At 43.4% G+C, this 22,212-nt stretch overlaps 1 protein-coding gene across 1 annotated transcript in view; it reads right to left on the reverse strand.

The window, feature by feature from the left end:
• Positions 1-22,212, reverse strand: part of mrps18a (mitochondrial ribosomal protein S18A) — an 81,659-nt gene that overhangs the window by 1,058 nt on the left and 58,389 nt on the right. The window lies entirely within an intron of this gene.

The following is a 22,212-nucleotide window of genomic DNA, read 5'->3' on the forward strand; positions in this document are numbered from 1 at the left end:
CATGAGTTTTGAGTACTGGGTGAAATTTGTTTGAACGGCTGATAAATCAATGAGTCACACAGTGGCATGAGACACTGCAGTTAAATTAGCGTCATTAATGACTGTTCTTCCGCCTCAGTGAAATCAGTCATTAATTACAGCTGTGAAAGTAACTTCCTTTCCTTTCTTAAAAAGTAGATAACCTTCGGGAGTTCATTACTGCGGCTTATAAAAGATAAATAAAAGGTTAAAAATAACATGACAGCAGCTGGTTAATTCTCCCAGTCTGCAATAAAGTGCTTTTAATACACTTAGCCATTGCTTGACGCAATCAGTCTAATATTGCAAAGAGAGAAGAAAAATAAACCACCCATGTCAACACCAAAATATCCATGTCTACATTGTTAATACAAAGAACAAAGAAAATTACAACACAGGAACAGGCCCTTCAGCCCTCCAAGCCTGCACCAATCACACTGCCCGTGTGAACTAAAACCCTCAATCCTCCCAGGAACACATCCCTCTATTCCCATTCTATTCATGTATTTGTCAAGACGCCCCTTAAAAGTCACTACCATATCTGCTTCCACTACCTCCTCCGGCAGCGAGTTCCAGGCACCCACCACTCTCTGTGTAAAAAACCTGCCTCACACATCTCCTTTAAACCTTGTCCCTGTATCTTAAACCTGTGCCCCCTAGTAACTGAATGATGCTTCTTCTTGTGAAGCCAGGGTTTCCCTTGCCCACCAGCTGTGTCTGCTGAATAAACCAGACTGAAATCCATCTATTCTCAGCTGGTTGCACTCCTGCTTGAGTTACAAGGCTGTATATTCAGACCCTGCTCCAGATTAATACTTCAGTGGAAGACTCGACAAGGTCCGCATCTTTGGAGGGGTTAATGTACGAAGCACCAAATTCAAACCATGTCATAAATAACTACTCCTGTGATTGTGGAATTCCCTTCCAAAACTTCTGTCTCTCTTCCTTAAAACCCATCTCTCATTGCTCCCAAAACCTGCTTGTGTGAAAAACACCAAGAGATGTTTGAGTTGAGATCAGCCATGAATGGTGGAGCAGGCTCAAAGGACCAAATGGCCTCCTCCTGCTCCTATCTTCGATGTTTCATTATGTTTAAACGTACTATAGAAATACAAACAGTTGTTGTTGTCTTATCTCCTACCACGTGGACTGCAGCGTGAAAAGGGTGCTTATGATTATCACTCTCTCAAGGGCAACTGGGGATGGGAAATAAACTGCTGGCTGTCCCATGAAAGAGTAAAAAACAACACCATTAGCAATTACTTATTTGCCCCTTTTTCTCATTGCTGTTGGTGGAATCTTGCCTTGCAAATACTGCCCACATAACAAGTTATTCTGCTTGTTATTACTGTATGTAAGCAGTTGAAGATATTGACAGGTGTGTTCATCGCTGTGTGAAAGCAAGCCTTTATTTTTAAAAGGCATATACAGTTAAGTCATTCGCCTGGTCAGGATTTTAGTGAGCACACAACATTGGTCAGATCTGTAACATCAACACCAACAGTATTTTCTACTGTTCTGGTCTTCTTGGGATTCTCTGAGCTGGGTCTTAATGTCTCACCCAAATAAATCCTCCTCTCTTATCCTGAGGGCAGACTCCTAGACTTGGTGTTTTGTGGTCTACAAGTCTGCCAGCAGGATAAGGAAACAGGATTGAGTTGTGCAAATGCCCAGAACTGGAACGCAACGTCCCAAATATCCACAATCAAAACAACTCCAGACTACCTCATCAAATTTGTAAAACCCAGATCACCTTCTGTGTATCTGATCCTGCATATTTGGGCCCTTCGCCTATTAAATGCTTCAAATTCCAATTCTTCATCTCATAAATATGGCCCACTAATATGGGACAGAACTTCAATCAGCTGACTCCGGACTGAGGAAGGAGTCTGTGGCATTGTGAATCAGAATGTCATTTAATCTCTTACACTGGTGGTGTGCATCTTTTATTCTGCACAAAGCAACCAGTCATTGCAAAGTTAATAAAGTTGGGTTACATGACTGATGGAAGAACATCTGTATATGTGGATAAGAAAAGCATTCTCAGCACTTTTATATAATCCCTGCTACTTCACCCTATAAAATCAAAGAATCCCTACAGTGCAGCAGGAGGCCATTTGGCCCACTGAGCCTGCATCAACAACAATCACACCCAGATCCTATTCCCATAACCTCACATATTTACCCTCCTAATCCTCCTGACACTTAGGGGCAATTTAGCATGGCCAATCAACCTAACCTGCACATCTTTGGACTGTGGGAGGAAATCGAAGCACCTGGAGGAAACCTATGCAGATATGTGGAGAAAGTGCAAACTTAATACAGGCAGTGATCCAAACCAGGAATCGAACCCAGGTCCTGGCACTGTGAGGCAGCAGTGCTAACTACTGTGCCACCGTGCTGTCTGTATTGTAAGATTCAAACTGATCTCTCCAAGTATGACCCAAAGCTGAAAGTGAGCAGCCTTTAACTGTATCAGCAAAGTATTTTTTATGAAATGTATATTCCACATACCTTAGAACATAAGAACATAAGAAATAGGAGCAGGAGTAGGCCATCTGGCCCTTCGAGCCTGCCCCGCCATTCAATAAGATCATGGCTGATCTGTCGTGTCTCAGTTCCACATTCCCGCCCTCTCCCCATAACCCTTAATCCCCTCGCTTATCAAAAACCCATCAACCCGCTTCTTAAAAATATTTAGCGAGGCAGCCTCCACCACTCAACGGGCAGAGAATTCCAGAGATTCACCACCCTTTGAGTGAAGAAGTTCCTCCTCAACTCCGTTCTAAACCGCCCCCCCTTTATCTTGAGGCTGTGCCCCCTAGTCCTACTGTCCTTTCTGAGCGGGAAGAGTCTCTCCACCTCTATCCTATCCATCCCATTCATCATCTTATACGTCTCAATGAGATCTCCCCTCATTCTTCTAAACTCTAACGAGTACAAGCCTAGTTTATTCAGCCTCTCCTCATAGCTCAACTCCGGCATCAGCCTCGTAAACCTCCTCTGCACTCCCTCCAAGGCCAAAATATCCTTGCTTAAGTACGGCAACCAAAACTGCACACAGTACTCCAGCTACTCCACAGTACTCCACAGTACTTCATGCAGACAATAGAGTTAGTCTGAAAAATAAATGAAGTATTTTTGTCCAGTAACTTGATGGTGGTGGCTTTTAATTCAGTCACAACAGGAAAGGAGATTATAGTGCCCCTAACCAAGCTACAGTACAGCTACAACACTGGCATCTTCCCAGCATTGTGGAAAATTGCCCAGTGTTCATTAGCGTTTCATTAAGATCCTAATGATCCTAAAGCTTTAACCTAACCTTTAGGGCAGCATGGTGGCACAGTGGTTAACACTGCTGCGTCACAGCACCAGGGACCCAGGTTCAATTCCTGGCTTGGCTCACTGTGTGTGTGGTGTCTGCACATTCTCCCCATATCTGCATGGGTTTCCTCCGGGTGCTCCGGTTCCCTTCCACAGTCCAAAAGATGTGCTGGTTAGGTGCATTGGCCATGTTAAATTCTCCCTTGGTGTACCCAGACAGGCGCCGGAGTGTGGCAACTAGGGGATTTTCACATTGCAGTGTTAATATAAGCCGACTTGTGACACTAATGAATACATTTCTCACATTATAGGCCCAGTCCCACTCTATACAAATTCCTCCAGTTCTTGCTAAGTTAATATGAGAACCATACAATGACACAGGCCAGAAGTCCGTTTAGCCTATCCTGTCTGTGCTAGCTCTTTGAAGGTGCTGTCCAATTGATCTTACATTCCAGCCCTTTTCCGATGGCTGGAAAATTTTGTCTTTTCCAAGTATTTGTCCAATTCCTTTTTGAAAGGGTTCTTTGATCGGCTTCCACTCGTTCATCAGTAGTGGATTTCAGCTCTCAACAACTCACTTTCATTTTCTCCCTGGGTTTTCTTTGTCAATCATCTTTTGTCTGTTTCATCTGATTAACATCCATCTCTATCACTGGCAGCACATCCGCTCCATCAGAACCACTCTCAAATCCAACTACCCACACCCAATCTTCTAACCTGCTCTACTCTCAAGAGAACAAAAACAGCCTTTCCAGTCTGACCATGGAACTAACATTCCTCATCCAGCACCATTCTGGTAAATTCTCTATATCTCCTTCAAGGTCTGGACAATTCTTCCTAAGGTGAGGTGCCCAGGACTGAACACTGCAGCTGACCGTACCCCGAACGCACTCCAACTGCGCTCTGAACACACCCCAAGTGAACCTTGAACATACTCCGACAAGTAATGCCTGACAAGTTGATTTTTAAAGGCTAGGCATAAATTTTACTCCATGTTTCTGTTTAAAAAGCCTGAACTCTGATATTTCTTCTTTTTAAACGGCCTGTTCAACATTTCCTGTAACCTTCAAAGAAGCCACAGAAAGAAATCATAGAAGGTTACAGCATGGAAGAAGGCCATCGTATCGGCAGTAGCCAACAAGTAACCATCCAAATCAATCCCACATGGTTTGTGGCTTCATAAGTCCAAATAGTCCAAGTACTTCTTAAATGTTACAAGGTTTTTGCCTCTTTCATAGAATCCTTGCAGTGCAGGAGGCCATTTAGCCCATCGAGCCTGCAATGACAGCAATCCCAACCAAACCCTATCTCCATAACCATACATATTTACCTTGCTGAGCCCCCTGACATCAAGGGGCAATTTTAGCATGACCAATCCACCTAACCTGCATAACTTTGGAGTGTGGAAGGAAGCCAGAGCACTCGGAGGAAACCCATGAAGACACAGTGAGAACGTGCAAACTCCACATATACAGTGACCCAAGCTGGGAATCGAACCCGGGTCCCTGGCACTGAGGCAGCAGTGCTAATCACTGTGTTACCATGCCACCCACTGTCCCGTAATGGCAGCAACACTCAATCCCCCTGTGCAGTGACAATTTTTGTCTTTTTGTTTTTATGGTCTTTTGTCTTTGTCTTTTCGATCCTATGCCAAGCAAGGTAACAATGCCTGACCTGATCATAGCTCATGGAGCTGCTAGCAGTGAGAAAGGCGTATGTTACACAGCTGTCAGGAGGGACCAAACTCTTTTAATGTGACTGATTTCTCATGGTGCTCCAGAGAAAATTAGCAGACAGCTTCCTCCAGGCCTCTGAACGGTCCCTTCCCCTGAACAAGAGCTGGAAGATGCTGAAAGAAGTCTGAAACTGCCCTGAAGGAGGAGAGTCTCCACAGAACAATAAACAACTGGTCATTTTCCTTTTCTCGCAGCGTTATAAAAACTCAACAGCCTTCCTTCCCAGTTGAGTTGATAGTGTGTTTAGTCGCAGTGTTAAATGTACTGGAAAACACTTTTTCAATCATTTGTTTCAGGAAGCAGCAGCCTTTCCATCTGGCTGAACTTGCTTGTTCTTAAACGGATTCTGGTTAGACTCGGCACTTAAATCCTGTCAAATCCCAAACCATCTCTCCCAATCCATTCCAAACAGAGAATTTGAGATTTTCTTTCAAAACAAAAATCATTCCCAGGTGGCTTGAAACTCACTGGCAAGGGCAACAGATTTACTGCCCATTCCCTAATTCAGGGGTGCCCGAGCCATAGCTGGTGATGGCAAGCTCCGAGGCAGAGCATGGAGCAAAAACATTCCTGAGGTCGGCTGTGAGGCTTCTTAAATGTGCACAATTCCTTCTGCCTTTGAACATGACCAAATCCAATAAGCTCTGACACCAACAAGCCTGCAAAATGGCGGATGTCTCACTTGTTTTTGCACATGTGTCCCAGCTGTCTGGATCTCCACTCTGCTCAACAACTCTCCCCCCACCCCTCCAATACCCCAACCTTGCCACAAAGTTCACCCTGGGTCACACCAAGTATAGTGCACTGAAACAGGGTCACAGCAGACGTGTGTTTGGGAAGCGCTGTTCTAGTAGCCCCTGAGAAGATGGTGATGAGCTGCTTCTTCTGGAATCGTGGCTGTCTGTGTGATGGAGGAACCATTGCTGTGTGAGTGTGTGTGTGTGTGTATTGAAAGTGCTCCCACAGTGCAGTTAGGTCCGGAGTTCCAGGATTTTGACCCAGCAACAATGACAGGAACACCAAGCCTGAGGCTGGCAAATGCAGCTGTCCAACATAGCGTAGCTTCCACATGTGAATGCATCCTGGATTCAATGATCTCGAGGGTGCTCCTACTGTACTTTATCAAACAAAGGACAATCGTTGCCACTAGTTGCTGACATACAAACTCACGTCATTTGTTTCTACTTCCAACTGTGCAAAATGGTTGGGTCAGCAATTCGAATTCTAATCGCTCGCGGCTTTTAGGCTCCACCGCACTCTGGCTGCAAAGAATGTCAAGGGTTGTGAAGCTGCTTCGATCTGTAGCGCGCATGAGGGGACCAGGTTGACGTCAAACAGCAAAAGTGAAGGTTGAGTGCTTAAGCAACAACCTAGAACATGTTACAAAAATATGGTAAAGAAAGCACTTCAGCTAGCTTTCTCTTTTCGTACTCATTTTCAGTGACTGCTGCCGCATTTCTCTAAGGCGCTGCCACAAACACCAGGATGTAGCTTTGTTCCAAAGCTAATACATCGTGCAAAGATGAGAGGAAAGTGAGAGGAGGGGAAGGAGAGCAAGTAAGTGTCCCGGAGGATATCTTCCAGATGGGGCCCCGGCAAGCCAGTCGATGGAACTCCCACGTTCAAACATCAGTTCCTGACTCTACCCCAACACGTCAAGGTCAAACGGCCTTTCCAAATGGACAGCAAGAGTTTCATGGAGGAACCTTAAAAATGATTGTAAAAGACCTACCACTTCCAAGTACAGATACAATGGGCCAACTGGCCTCCTTCTGTGCAGGATCTATGATCTCCAATATGAGTAAAACTGAGCCAACTTTTATTTTAGAAAAGCCAGCCTTGTCCTTGGGGAAAGGAAAGGACATACAGTTACTGTTCTGACCCTTGACCACTATCTAGCGATCCATAGAACCACTGAATCCCCACAGTGCAGAAAGAAACCATTCAGCCCATCAAGTCTGCACCAACTCACCCAAAGAGCATCTTACCCAGTCCCTCCTGCCACCCTATCCCTGTAACCCCACATATTTACCATGGTTAATCCATCTACACATCCTTGGACACTAAGGGGCAATTTAGCATTGTTACAAAGTCTGCACAGGAAGGGCAGATGGCATCAAGATCAAATGTCCACGATCAAGCACCCTGCCATCATGCCCTAGTCTAGATGCATTCATTCAAATGGTCTCAAATGGATTGAGGTAGCAGAAATTGGTAGTACCTAGGATTTGCAATCCTAGATACCCTATTCCGGGATTTCAGAATCAAATTCCAAGGCTGTTTTTTTAACCATGGCGCTCCATATTTCAAACAGGATTTCACTTTGGAGGAGCCAAGGGCCCACAGTCAGGAACATCGATTGGCCGTAAAGTTCAGCTCAATACTCAAAAGCTGGGAGACAGATCTGTTGAAATGAAGAGTCCAAAGGGTGCGGGTAAAATGCTTGTTTAGAGAACTGGTGCAAAGTCACTGGGCTGAACGGCTTCTGTAGGGATTCTATGGAATCTAAGAGTGAACTTTGGAGTAAGTTCCTGACCTCTCAGGCTTTAGCAATGCTAGTCTAAGTAGCAATGACTCTACATCATAACAGTGGGAGGCAGCAGCATATTTTACAGTGCATGCTCAGGGCAGACGCAGCTTGGTACTGATGGTGCCAGCAGCCAACTATGTTCCAGTGTTGAAACCCATGCCTAGACTAATACAACTGGCATTGCAAATGGTAAAACAATAAAACAGGGGCTGAAACAATGTTTATCATTAAATTCCTCATGGCTGGGACGGCTTGGGAAATTATGCAATTTTAAAGGTGCGTCTCTCTGGTCTCTAAAAGAAAACAAGTCAGGTTTGTTAAGACCATGATCACTGGAACAGAGGTAACAGCTGTGGTTGCTGGAAATTTGAAATAAAACCAGAAAATGCGGGTAAGACTCAACAGGTCTGACAGCATCTACGGAGCAAGAAAAAGAGTTAACATTTCAGGTCCATCAGAATTGGGAAAAGTTAGAAATATAACAAAGGGTGGTGACGGCCTAGTAATATTGTCGCGAGACTATTAATCCAAAAACTCAGCTAATGTTCTGGATTCGAATCCTGCCACAGCAGGAGGTGGAATTTGAATTCAATTTAAAAAAAAATGGAATTAAGAATCTACTGATGACCATGAAACCATTGTCAATTGTCAAAAAAATTAATTTGGTTCACTAATGTCCTTTAGGGAAGGAAACCTGCTGTCCTTACCCAGTCTGGCCTACAAATGACTCCAGAGCCACAGCAATGTGTTCAACGCTCAACTCAGGCAACTAGGGATAGGTAATTAATGCTGGCCAGCCAGCGACACCCATGTCCCATGAATGAATGAAAAAAAATAGCTGTTCTTGGTATTTGGGTTAACTTCACAAGATACCTAAAGGTGAAGAAGGTTCATTCAGCAAGCTGCTATACCTGCTCCATATCCTCAATGTTGGTCAATGAAGAACTTTCTGAAAATGCTTCTCAATTTGCTGCTTCTGATGTTGAAGCCATGTTCCCTTGACCTATTCTCACACTCATTTTACTATTGTATTTCTGGCACTGCCAGGGTTATGTAAAGTGGGATCCGTGAATTGCGAACTGTGCCCTTGAAACAGCAATTCAACAAGGCGGCAAATCCCTCAGGAGGGAGAGGGTTTTGTTCATAAGGGGAGAGGTAGACAAATCAAATCAACTTCCCCCTTATTTTTCCATCAGGTTCTTCTCCACACAGCAGTGCTGAATCAACTTCAGATCATTAGATTACAGGCAATCTTCACGCACGAAACTAACTTGCATTTCTGAGCTCCTGACTATTGGACTGAAGTCAGACACTGCAAGAAACCCCACTACCTCAGCTTTCTGCCTGACTTTGCTCAACAGATTGATGACTTCTAGCATCAGAAACATCTGCCATGTTCATTCATTGCAGCTTGGAGTTGGCCAGGCTCATTTCCAGAATTTGTGAGCTCATATCAGGTGCACGCAACCATTTGACACCTTCTCTCCCTCCCACACTCTCAAAGTGCCCTCCAAAATGAAAAGTTAAATTACCTTCACACTCAGCCCCATCTCAATTCCTGCAAACTGCCTCACCATGAGCTCCAGAAAAGCCTCCATTCACTTGGGGAGGGTGAATAATTCATCATCGTAGCTATGAATTTACTCAAGCACCCCTTTCAGACATTTACAGAAATATGCATAAACTCTGTGTGATTAATTGTGACTTGAATGACCTGCTAGATATCCCTGTGATCAAACTGGCATGGATCTGTTCACCAGAAACATCAATAACTTGGATAAAGCTGCAGAATGTTGTACATCCACAGGGCACAATGTTGGGACAGACAGTAGTGGACAGGAACAGCAAGTGACAAAGGGAATAGAGAAGTCTACACACGTGAGAAAAGTTACAGCAGATATAATTCCCAACCTATTGGAAACAGTTTCTCCCTAACTACCATGTCCAAACCCTTCATGATTTTGGATATCTCTATTAAACCTCTTATCAGGCTTCTCTTCTCCAAGGAAAACAGCTCCGGTCTCCCTTGCTCTTTGCTGCTATTAATCAAGTCTAGGACACTGTAGGTTCCATTAACCCCACTCTCAACCTGCCCTACTACTTTCAATGATTTATGCAAATATAAACCCAGGACCCTCTACTCCTGCACCCTCTTTAGAATTGTACCCTGCATTTTATATTATCTCTTCATATTCTTCTGACCAAAATACATCACTTCACATTTGTCCTCATTCAACTTCATCTGCCACCTATCTGCCCATTCTATCAACTTGTCTTTGACCTTTTGAAGTTTTACACTATTCACCTCAGAGTTCACAATGCTTCCAAGTTCTGTATCATCTGCAAATGTTGAAATTGTCCACACCAAGGTCTAGATTATTAATACATGTCAGGAAAAGCAATATAATTTTAAAACTGGAGCCAGGTCATTTTGGAATACCATCAGATTGAAACTGTTCCACACAAAAGCATGATGTGGAAATGTTGGCGTTGGACTGGGGTGGGTGCAGTAAGAAGTCTCACAACACCAGGTTAAAGTCCAACAGATTTATTTGGTAGCATGGGGCTTTTGGAGCCCTCCATCAGGTGTGTGACCCACCTAATGAAGGGGCAGCGCTCCGAAAGCTCTGTGCTACCAAATAAATCTGTTGGACTTTAATCTGGTGTTAGAACAAAGAACAAAGAACAACACAACATGGGAAACAGGCCCTTCGGCCCAACGAGCCCACGCCGCCATTTTAACATTGTGAGTGCCTTCTTCTACCTATGACCTTTGTCTACGCCTGTTGGACTCCAGAATAATGGAACCATAACCAGATTGAGGGACGACTAATTTAGGGACTTTTTTTTAGCACCAATCAGCCTAAGGTGTTGTGAGACTTCTTACTGTGTCCACACAAAAGCATGTGGAGATGGGTATCTCTCTCCCATAGAAGTCAACTTAGAATTTAAAGACAGGCAAATAGGTTTTGTTAGCCAAGAGTATTGATGGATACGGAGCAAATGTGGGTAAACAAAGTTGAGGTACAGTTCAGGCAGGATATGACTGAATGACAAATTGGTGTTGAGGGAGTATTCCATCAAAATCTGGACTTGTGGACAATAGACAGGCTTCAGGGAATCAGGAGATAACTTACTCATTGCAGAATTCCCAGCCTCTGATCTGCTTCCGTTGTCACAGTATTTATGTGGCTGGTGCAGTCCAGTTTCTGGTTAATGCTAACTCCAGGATGTTAATAGTGGGGAATTCAGTAATGTCAAGGGAAGACTGTTGGATTCTCTGTTGATGTAGATGGCATTGTCTGGCACTTGTACTTGCTATCTATCAGCCAAAGCTGTGCTGTGCCATTCTGTTCCACTTTGTGATTTATACTTCATATGAAACTCCTCCTCAACGTCATCACGTTACATGAAACTCCTTCTCCGCATCTACATGTCCTTATATTCCTTGTTCTTGCATGCATTTAGCTAACTTCCCCTTAAATATTACCCCTTCCAACCACTCCTTGTGATAGTAAATTCTATATTTTCTCTATTGCAAGGTAAAGTGGTTTCTTATAGATGTAGGGTTATTAGCACCAGCGCACCAAAATGGTTTGTATCCCACTGGAGGTGTTTGTGGTTTGGGTTCAACCTAGGTACCAAAGACAAAAGGATAGAATGCTAACCCATGGTGGAGGAGATGGTGACATAATGCCAATGCCACTGAACTAGTTTCCAGACACCCACACTAATATTCTGGGGAAACCGGTTTAGATTCCATGAAGGCAGCTGGTGGAATTTAAATTCAATGAATAAATCTGGAACTGAAAAGCTAGTTCCAGTAGTGGTGACCATGAAACCATTCTCGATTGTTTGAAAAACCCATCTGGTTCACTTAATGCTCTTTAGGTAAGGAAATCTGCCTCCTTAACTGGTCTGGTCTTCAGGTGTCTCCAGACCTACAGCAATGTGGTTGACCCTTAACTGCCCTCTGAAATGGCCTGGCAAGCCAAGGGTATTGAGAGAGGAGCAACAATTCTGACCCACCCCACACAAGAATAAATAAAAGCTGTCCCCAGTCAGATGTGAAGCTAATCCCCGTTCCTCCCACGCTGATAGAAGAACAATTCACCTGTACGTTCCTGGCAGGCATGTTGTACAGAAACTCAGGCAAGGCATGTTCACTAGAATTGCAGACAAATGATGGATTGAGGGTTGCAGAGTCACAGCGGAATAGATGGGTCTGGCCCAAACAATTCAAGCCAAAGAAGATAAGAAGTACAAGGTGCCCCACAACAGACAAGTTACACAGCATGTTCCATCTTATCAGATAATGTCAGGTGCGTAACGCCATACTCTCCATTCTTTGAAATGACTTAATGCATCTGGTAAAATATCAGGCTGGATTTCAACGTGTTAAAGCATCAAGAGGCAAGTGCTGACTCATTTTATAGGTACTCCAAGGTCAAAAATTCATGAGACATATTTTACTTCATGTATGCTATAAATCATTTTAATCCTCTCTGCTTAGATTAAATAAAGCATGGCTGGCATGTCTACTTTTCAAGCACAATAGGGATCAGTATCTATAGTGTTCAGGATTTTGCACCTAGACTGTGTAATACCATGCCACAGTAAAATGAAATAGTACATATTCAGCTTTTGGAATGGCCAACTGTGTAACACAGCAGTGCACTGTGCAACAGCAAGGGGGAGGTGTATCTATCTTTATGGTTAACCACAAGAGAAGCCTTGGCTGGTTAATGAGTTACAAGGCCCACTGCAGATATGGCGGATAATTTTCCAAACCTGAAGGGACTGGACAAGAAATATAAGGGAAGTTAGTCATTCAAGCCTCTCGTTAGCCACAGAAAAATAATGGCAAATGGTTGGCAGCAGTGCATTTTGTTGATGGCATACATAGCTGCCACAGTGCGCCTGGGTGAAGGGAGTGGATATTTGTGGATGGGGTGCCAATCAAGTAGACTGCTTTGTCCTGGATGATATTGGGCTTCTTAAGTATTGTTGAAGCTGCACCCATCCAGGCAAGCAGCGCTGGAGTGTGGCAACCAGGGGACTTTCACAGCAATTTCACTGCAGTGTTAATGTAAGCCTACTTGTGACACTAATAAAAAATATTCCATTACACTCCTGACATGTGCTTCTTGGAAGGTGGCAGGCTTTGGGAAGTCAAGAGATGAGTTATTCACCACAGAATCCACAGCTTTTGACCTGCTCTGGTAGCCACAGTATTTTTATGGCTAGTCCAGTTCAGTCGCTGGTTAATGATAATCCACAGAGTGTTGATAGTGAAGAGATGCTAATGCCATTGAATGTATACCGTAAGAACTTCTTGACCACCTTATACACCTGATCAGCCATCTTCAGGCATCAGCAGACATGCACACCCGTGTTTCCCGATACGCCTCAGTATCCTGCCATTTAGCCTTTATTCCTTTGTCTTCCCCAAGTGCATTACTTCACACTTCTTCTGACTGAACTCTATTTGCCCACCACCCACCTGACTAGTCCACTGATATTTTCCTGCAGTTGACAGCTTCTTTTCTTATTATCTCTAACTGTGAGGTGGTGTGTATATATGTATACATATATATATGTAGTTGGGTGAATAAGGAGGCCAAATAATACTTGGAAAATAAGTCTTCAAAGAAAGTAAAGGAGCAGAGGGGAAAAAAACAGAAAATGCTGGAAAATCTCAGTAGGTCTGATTGCATCTGTGGAGGGAGACTAGGGACAACTCAAAATGTTGGCTCTGTTCTCTCCCCAAAGGTGCTGTCAGACCTGCTGAGATTTTCCAGCATTTTCTGTTTTTGTTTCAGACTCCAGCATCCGCAATATTTTGCTTTTATTCAAGGAGCCGAGAGATCCAGAGGGCAGTGCAGATTACAAATCACTAAAAGTAATGACAAAGGCCATTAAAAAGAAACAAAAAGATTGCAGTTCATTTCCAGAGGAACAGAACTGAAAAGGACTTTTAACTATATCTTAGCTAGTCTACATTTTCAGAGCGCTAACGGGCTGGACCTCCATATTAGAAAAAAGATATACAGGCCTGCACTAAGTTGAAAAAAATTGTTCGGATGATACCAGAATTGAGGGGCTATACCTAATGGGACTGATTGTTCAGGCTGTGTATCTTTTCACTAGAAAGAGAAGACTGAGCACTGAACCTATCTTGAAGATTATGAAAGGTCTCGATTAGGTAGACATAGTGAAGATGTTCCTACCTTCTGGTGAAACCAGAATGAGGTGTCCTAAATATAAGATTAATCAATCATAAACCCCAATGAGGAATTCAGGAGCAACATCTTTATTCAGAGTGGTGAGAATATGCAACCTGTAAGCAAGAGTCTGTCTATTCTTTCTGAGGGATCCTTATCCTTTGTGATTTCCAAACAAGCATGGTTGAGTTTTCTCCCAACTATAATAACTAAAGACAATGTTTAATCAGTGAGGGAATCAAGGAGGGATGCAGTGAGAAAGAATCACTGAAGATTATCATATCAGATTACTCACGATCTCATTAAATGGAGCAGACTTAATGGGCCGAATGGCCTACTTCTAGCCATCAGTGAAGCTCTGCGATTAGATTGCGCAGGAGGAGCTGGGTAAGATTTTCCTTTTGCATGCGTATTGCAGGAGAAGAGAATTATTTGACCTTCCTTCGGCGGCTTCTTGCGATGTTGGCTAAAGCACCAGTATGTCACTTGGTTCATGTTACATCATCAATAAATGTGGAATGGGAAAGTGGCCTTGCGGACAAATTGATCCCATTCCTTCCATCATCATCAATAGCTCAGCTCAAGGTTTGGCAGCCTGCTCCCCACCCTCTAAAAGATGAAGCAATAAATCTCCTGTCAGAGCTGCAGCTCATCTTTCAGCAGCTGCCTGCTTTGGCATGATATTTCCTTGGTCTCCATAACTCGGCAGTCATCATGTTCCATTCTGCACCGCAACTGTCCTCATTACCAACAACAAATTGCAGATACGTGCATCTTTAATACTGCACCAAGTCCTAAACTGCTTTACAGCTGCATTATCATAGAAACATAGAAACTAGAAACAAGAGGAAGCCATTTGGCCCTTCGAGCCTGCTCTACTATTTATGATCATGGCTGATCATTGAATTCAATAGCTGACTCCCCCTTCCTCCCATATCCCTTTAGCCCCAAGAGCGATATCTAATTTCTTCCTGAAACCACACAACATTTTGGCCTCAGCTACTTTCTGTGGTAGTGAATTCCACACATTCACTGCCTTCTGGGTGAAGAAATTTTTCTTCACCTCAGTTCTTATCCTCAAACTATGACCCCTATTTCTGGACACGCCCGCCACTGGGGACATTCTTTCTGAATCTATCCTGTCTAGCCCTGTTAGAATTTTATACGTTTCTATGAGATCCCCTGTGTGGAGTCTGCATGTTTCCCCTGTGTCTGTGTGGGTTTCCTCAAAGTGCTCCAGTTTCCTCCCATAGTCCAAAGATTTTCAGCGGATTGGCCATGCTAAATTGCTCCTTAGTGTCCCAAGATGTGTAGATTAGGTGGAGAAGCAGGGAAAAAGCAAGTGGTAATGGAGATAAGGCCTGGGTAAGATGCTCTTTCGAAGAGTTGGTGCAGATTCAATGGGCTGAATGGCCTCCTTCTACATTGTAGGGATTCTAGATTAGATTGCATCTTTAACCTAGTAAAACATCCCAAGTCACTTCACAAAGCACAATAGAAGTATGACACCAAGCCATAGAGGGAGATATTAGGAGGATGACCAAACAGCTTGCTTAGAGAGACAGATTTTGTGGAATGTCCTGAAGGAGGAAAGAGAAAGAGAAAGAGAGAGGTTTAGGAGGGAATGCCAGAGTTTAGGGCCCCAGGCAGCTGCAGGCACAGTCACAATTATACAGTGATTAAAATTGGGGATGTTCAAAAAGCCAGAATGCAGATAGTTTGGAGGCCGGTATAGATAGAACATAGAACATAGATAGAACTTTAAACTAAATATAGGGGGGAGGGTTTAGTTATTTTGAGAATTAGAAAATCAAAGTTAAAGGAGAGGGTAGAAGTGCAAGTTAATATTGACGTCTTTCAACTAGTTAAAGGAGCTGAAGGCACAGGAGAGGTTAGTAAAATTTCAAGACCCACATAATAGAGCAGATAGTATCGAAGATGGCAGGAATCTCAGGCAGAGCAAAAAAGGTGACACGTATAAATTGGGAGGTGGTCAATGAGGGTGTTGTACCTAAATGCGCAGTTACAGAACAAATTTTGTGATTTGTAATGAGGCAGATTTGATTAGGGAACTTAAGGTGAAGGAACCCTTAGCGAGCAGTAACCACAATATGATAGAACTTACCCTGCAGTTTGAGAGGGAGAAACTGAAATCAGAAGTATCGGTATTACAATTAAATAAAGGTAACTACAAAGACATGAGGGAGGAGCTGGCCAGAGTTGATTGCTAAAGGAGCCTAGCAGAGAAGACTGTGGAACAGCAATAGCAGGAGTTTTTGGGGGTTATTCAGGAGGCACAACAGAAACTCATCCCGAGGAGGAGAAAGCATGTTAAGGGGAGGACGAAGCATCCAAGGCTGACGAGGGAAGTCAAGGACAGCACAAAAACAAAATAAAAAGCATACAAAGTGACAAGGATTAATGGGAAGCCAGAGGATTGGGAAGCCTTTAAAAGCAAGCAGAGGACAACCAAAAAAGCAATAAGGAGGGAGAAGATGAAATATGAGTGTAAGCTAGCTAGGAAGATAGGAAGAGATTTTTCAAAATATAAAAGCTAAGAAAGAGGCAAAAGTAGCCATTGGACCACTGGAAAATGAGTCTGGAGAAGTAATAAAATGAAACAAAGAAATGGCAAAGGAACTGAATAGTTACTTTGCATCAATCTTCACGGTGGAAGACGTCAGTGGGATGCCAGAGCTCTAGAAGAATCAGGGGGTACAGGTGAGTGTACTCGTCATCACTAAGGAGAAGGTTCCGGGGAAACCAAAAGGTCTGAAGTAGATAAGTCACCTGGACCGGATGTTCCCTATGGTTCCAAAAGAGGTAGCTTTGGAAAATTGTGGAGGCATTGGTGGTGATCTTTCAACAATCACTGGAGGTAGGGAGGGTCCCAGAGGACTGGAAAGGAGCTAATGTAACACTGCTGTTTAAGAAGGGAGGGAGGCAGCAGACAGAAAATTATAGGCCAGTTAGCCTGACTTCAGTCATTCGCAAGAATTCAGAGTTCATTATTAAAGATGAGATCGCAGAGTACTTTGAATTGCATGATAAAATGGGACTGAGTCAGCACGGCTTTGTCAAGGGGAGGTCATGTCTGACAAATCTGTTAGAGTTCTTTGAGGAGGTAACAAGGAAGTTAGATAAAGGAGAACCAGTGGACATAATTTATTTAGACAGAGTGAGCAGGATGAGGAGAGATAGCTTGCCTCTGTCACAGTCAATCAGGATTCCACTAATTACTTTAATAAGAGCAATTTCAGTACGACAGCAGGGCAGAAACTGATTTGGAGAATTCAAACATTGGGCCCTGGGAAGGATGGGCAGGGATTTGGGAAGTGGTCTCAAGGTAAAGGGCTTTGGAGAGGAAAGTGAGATTGGAGATCAGAAAGACGCTTGCAAGAAAGATGAGATCAAGGGTTGTTTCTTGAGGAGAGGGGTAGTAATCAGAGATGACTTTATCTGTGATTGATGTGATGGGCCAAGCAAGATTACGAGCTGGCAAAGTTAAAGGTGTGGCTGTGAATACGGGCTGGAGAGATTACATGGAAATAAAGATTTACGGAGGATAAAGGGGCAGTGAACTCAGAGAAGAGAGAAGATGCTGAGTTGAGATGGAAGTTGAAATCACGGACATTGAAAAGTCATTGGTGCAGAGGCTGAGAGGGTGGAAAGCATTGACAGTATCTCGGTGAGAAAATATTTTATCATACTATACAGGGTGGCACAGAATGATGATTAAAGAAGGAGAAAGCACCAGAGGAGTAAGTAGTTAGGCCTAGGTGTGATTCGGTGATAAGTAACACACTACTACCATGACAATCTTGACAGGACTCATGGTTGAAGATGCAGCCTGTTGGAGCTTCTTCACCTATCAAACTTCATTCCTTTTTTTTTAAAAGTGTGTTCAGTAGTTACAAGGCATTTACGAAGATGTTGCCAGGACTAGTGGTCCTGAGTTATAGGGTGCAGTTGGCCAGGCTAGGACTTTATTCCTTGGAATGTAGAAGAATAAGGTGTACAAAACCATAAGGGGCATAGACAGGATGAACGCACAGAGTCCTTCTCCTGGGGAAGGGGAATTGGAAACTAGAGGGCATAGGTTTAAGGTGAGAGGGGGAAGATTTAAAAGGTACCTGAAGGGCAACTCCTTCATGCAGAGGGTGGTGGGTATATGAAATGAGCTGCTAGAGAAAGTGGTTGAGGCAGGTATAACAGTAAAATTAGAAGCATTTGGATAAGTACATGGATGGGAAAGGATCAGAGGGATACGGGCCAAACAGGGGCAATTGGGACTAGCTGGGAGGGCACCATGGTCGGCATGGACCGGTTAGGCCGAAGGGACTGTTGCCGTGCAGTATTATTCTCTCACTCTAGCAATTACCAAACCAGATAATAGCTTCCACAGTGGCTAAACTGAGCTCTGAGCCCAGTGCTAAATTGTGTCAGTCTTCAATGATGTGAGGCATTGATTGGGCAGCATCACAGCTGAAGTCTGGGTTCCTTGCAAGGCCCCACTTGTGCGGACTGACCACAATCCCACCCAGGCTCTATCCCCGTAAGTCCACTTCTTACCATGCTAGTCCCTCTGACACTAAGGGACAATTTACTATAGCCAATCAACTGAACCTGCACATCTTTGTACTTGGATTTAAGGGAATGGAGGTGAGGGCTGTACCCAGGGCAAAACAGCCATGGTGGGAGAGTAATGTTTTTATTTGGGTCAAAGGTGGAAGTGAGGGTGGAGTTGAGCAAATCTAGATTGTTGGGATAAAGTGCAGTTGTAAATGAATTGTGGGCTACAGGAGGAGATAGGATTCAGGCGTGGGGAATGCCTGAATGAGTTACACAAGGTAGTGATCAGAGATGATTTTATCTGTGATTGATGTGATGGGCCAAGCAAGATTACATGAGGTGGCAAGGTTAAGGGTGCGGGTCCAGCGCTTAGCACCTAGACAGCTAAGGACACAAACATCAACAGGGAAACAAAGTAATCGGGGATGTACAAAAGGCCAGAATTAGTGGAGCAAAGAGATTATGGAGCTGGAGAAGGTCAGAGAAAATCCAGGCAAAACCAAGGAGATTTGAGAGAGGTAATGGTAAGATATGGGGGAAGATGGGATCAGGCCGTTGAGTTGGGTGATCAGCCATGATCATAATGAATGGTGGAACAGAATCGAATGGCCTCCTCCTGCTCCGATTTTCTATGTTTCTATGTACTGCTGGGTGTCATTACTGTACATGCAGCATCTGATGTTGCATTTTTGGACAATATCACTGAGGGCCAATGTCGATGAAAAATAGGGGCCAGGACAAATTTTTGGGGGAACTCCACAGACTGTGGACATTGGTGCGGGAACTAGAGGAGAATCCATTTCAGGAGATTCTCTGGCCAGAAGTGGATGGACAAGAATGGAACAAGGTGAGGGTGGTCCCATCCAGCTGGATAACATTTTTGTAAGTGTCTTTCTAAGAGCCGTGGGAAAATAATTGGAGGGAGCTGTTGAAAATAAAACAAGGGCTTAGGAGCTTCCTCAATGGCTAAGCAAGTTTATCTAGTGACTGTCACAGAAAACCAAAAAATCCCAGGTTTGATCGACATTTTCTGCTGGCTTTTGCTTGGATAATAGTATGGCACTTTAACTGGTCTCAACATCAACAGTATTAGTGAGAGAAACTGCCTTGGCTCTGTTTGCTGTGCAGATTCCAGCTGGAAGCACCAGATGCGACATCTGGGTGAGTAAATCTGCAACAGAATGCTAATATTCATGATCAAGGCTCACACATGAACAGTGGATATCTGAGGATCTACACGCCAACATGCATTCAACACAGTTAGGATTGGAGAGTGACAGGGATCACTCTCAGGAAGGAAGGGTAAATACAGAGCAAAGTACTTCAACATTCAGAAATTCAAACCAGGTGGAACAGGCTGGAGAGCAGCACAAATGTGGATAGAAATTGGGCTGCTGCTGAATTTTTCACAGACCATTAAATACAAGAGGCCATTAGCAGCAAAAAAGAAAACAGCAGAAGTGATTTCAGCTTTCAGCGAAGTTTGAAAGCATAAAAGTGTGAAATGACAAGCCTGTTAAGCTGATATTTGCAGTTGGGAGGGCAAATACTGCAATCTGTGGAACTAATAGATATCCAGTTAGAGTAACGGCAATAAATCCAAGCTAATACGGATGAAGCAACAATGCAACAGTAGTTGGAGACAAAGGGGTTTATGTATAAACACTGACAACTGGAAAACTTTATACAGGCTGCACCAAACGGGCATCATGTCACAGAGGATCTTGGTGATTTTAGCTAACGGAAGTCTGAATAATTAATTATCAGCCTTTTATGTTTCTCTCCAGTGTCCTCATCTTAAAGAGATTCTTACACCTCATCCAAATGGATGTTGCCTTATACTCAAGCAAGTTACAAACACCGAAAGCTTTCTGCATTGCTGGAAAATTCCAGCAACAGAGAACAGGTGAGACTTTGCCTGTTACTGGGATGTAATTTTCTTTGTTCTTTGAGATTAAGCAGATTGACACTATAGTTAAGAAAGCCCATCAATGCCTCTACTTTCTCAGGAGTCTAAGGAAATTCAATATGTCTACTATGACTCCCAAAAATTTTTACAAATGCAAAATAGAAAGCATCCTTATCTGATGTATTACAGCTTGGTATGGCTTCTGCGCTGCAAGAAACTAGAAAAGGTTGTGAGCGTAGCCCAGTCCATCACGCAAACCAGCCTCCCATCCAATGACTGTCTACACTTCCCGATGCCTTGGGAAAGCAGCCAGCATAATCAAGGATCCGACGCACCCCGGACATTCTCTGTTCCAACTTCTTCCGTTGGGAAAAAGATACAAAAGCCTGAGATCACGTACCAACCAACTCAAGAACAACTTCTTCCCTGCCACCATCAGACTTTTGAATGGACCTGCCTTACATTAAGTTGATCCTTCTTTACACCCAAGCTATGACTGTAACACTACATTTTGCACCCTTCCCTTTCCTTCTTCCCTATGTACTCAATGAATGGTATGCTTTGTCTGTATAGCGTGCAAGAAACAATATATATCAATACATGCGACAAAAATAAATCAAATCAAAATCTAAGCCAGCTTTACTGGGTTACACCCCACAGCACAAACTGTATATACAGAAGCAAATCTCTTTCCTGGAGAGATATCAGAACGCTGGTTGTGATTCATGCATAAAAATAACACACTGGTATAGTAGATGGCACTTGTATGAGTTTAGGTTTAGTGCATGTTGCTGGGCAGAACAGAGAGTGCTTTACTGTGCAAGCATCTACAATCTCCAAACATCCATCTCATGCTGACCTGGTAATACTTGCCTAACTCACCAATGGATACATGAAGAAGTTTTGCAATCCCCAGGGCTGCATCCCTCATCTGGAAAAATGGGAACAAGGGAAAAAAATTCCCTTTTGGAGAAAGTAAAAGATGTATTGGATAGTGCAAAGATTCTTACATCCACACTAAGTTTTGCCCCACACAGAATGAGTCACCAATATTCTGTCGTCCTCTGCAACAGCTCTGCAGTGCCAAGAAAATCTAGACATGAAAAGTCATTACACAGCCAAGGTCTGAGATGTTACAATAAGATTAAAAACACTTAAGTTAGCAAAGGAATGATATATGTACACAACAATGTCATTCAATATGAAGGCAGCACTTTGTACAAACTGGATCTAATCCGCACTAATATTGCTATTAATTGGACATGGTTAGAGCCTGCAGCTGAAAGCAACACTGTGTGTCAACAGGCACCTTGGAACTACTGAGCTGACACAAACAATATATCATAAGGCATGACAAGAATATTCCTTATAAGTCTGTGGCTTTTCTTGACACAGCAGCAGTGAACCAGATTACTGGGTAAAAATCGATTGCAGAGGTAAATATGGAAGCAGGTAGATTGGGCCACAGGAATAAACTTTGGGAGCATGTTTTCCTCAAACATTCATCTCTCTTCAGCTGCACCACAGAAAGAGGCAAGATGGAACCATTGAACAAAAAAGATTGAAAAATACACTGATGACTTGAATCCTCAGATTGCAGTACTGTCAGGCTAATGTACTGGCACCAAAGTGCCTCATAAAAATGCGGATTTTGCATTTCTGATTGTTTCTTTTTCTCTCTTTTATCCCCATCAATCCTTGCCTTTCTTACTTGTCACCCACTGAGAAAAATTACCTCTTGCTGAGATAACTGCTGATACAGGTTCTCTGGGATAGTCTTACATGATGTGGGTATGCCGGCGTTGGACTGGCGTAAACACAGTAAAAAGTCTGACAACACCAGGTTTTAGTCCAACCTATTTATTTGATAATATACTCGCAAGCTTTCGGGTTAGCCCC

Source organism: Carcharhinus amblyrhynchos, chromosome 7 (assembly GCF_965287045.1).
Source record: "Carcharhinus amblyrhynchos chromosome 7, sCarAmb.v2.hapA, whole genome shotgun sequence".
Taxonomy (NCBI): Eukaryota; Metazoa; Chordata; class Chondrichthyes; order Carcharhiniformes; family Carcharhinidae; genus Carcharhinus; species Carcharhinus amblyrhynchos.